Source organism: Macrobrachium nipponense, chromosome 9 (genome assembly GCF_015104395.2).
Source record: "Macrobrachium nipponense isolate FS-2020 chromosome 9, ASM1510439v2, whole genome shotgun sequence".
NCBI classification, from domain to species: domain Eukaryota; kingdom Metazoa; phylum Arthropoda; class Malacostraca; order Decapoda; family Palaemonidae; genus Macrobrachium; species Macrobrachium nipponense.
This window is the reverse complement of record NC_061110.1, coordinates 19229552-19229905: the sequence shown is the minus strand read 5'-3', so window position 1 is coordinate 19229905 and position 354 is coordinate 19229552.

Genomic DNA, 354 nt, shown 5'->3' with positions numbered 1-354 from the left:
TTTGGGGAATTTATTCCTGCTCTCTGCTGTCGTCTCTGGAATTTTAGGAGTATCGGTTTTACTTTCTGTTTCCTCATATTTATTCATTTATCTCCTTTCTCTCTGTAGTCTGAATTCTCTTTGGAACGTTCTTGGGTTTATAGTCTGATGACTCTGTCCATGAGGGTTTTCTGCTGAATACTTAAAGAAGTCAAAAAAAAAAAAAAAAAAAAAAAAAAAAAAAAAAAAAATGTGCTAACGCAAAAATGAAAAATTGCTACTTTTTGAAGACAAGACATGATAAATATTCTGTGTCTAGACGGAGATAAAACCACATAAAGTTCTCTTTTCCTCACAATTTTAAATTTCCCGTTA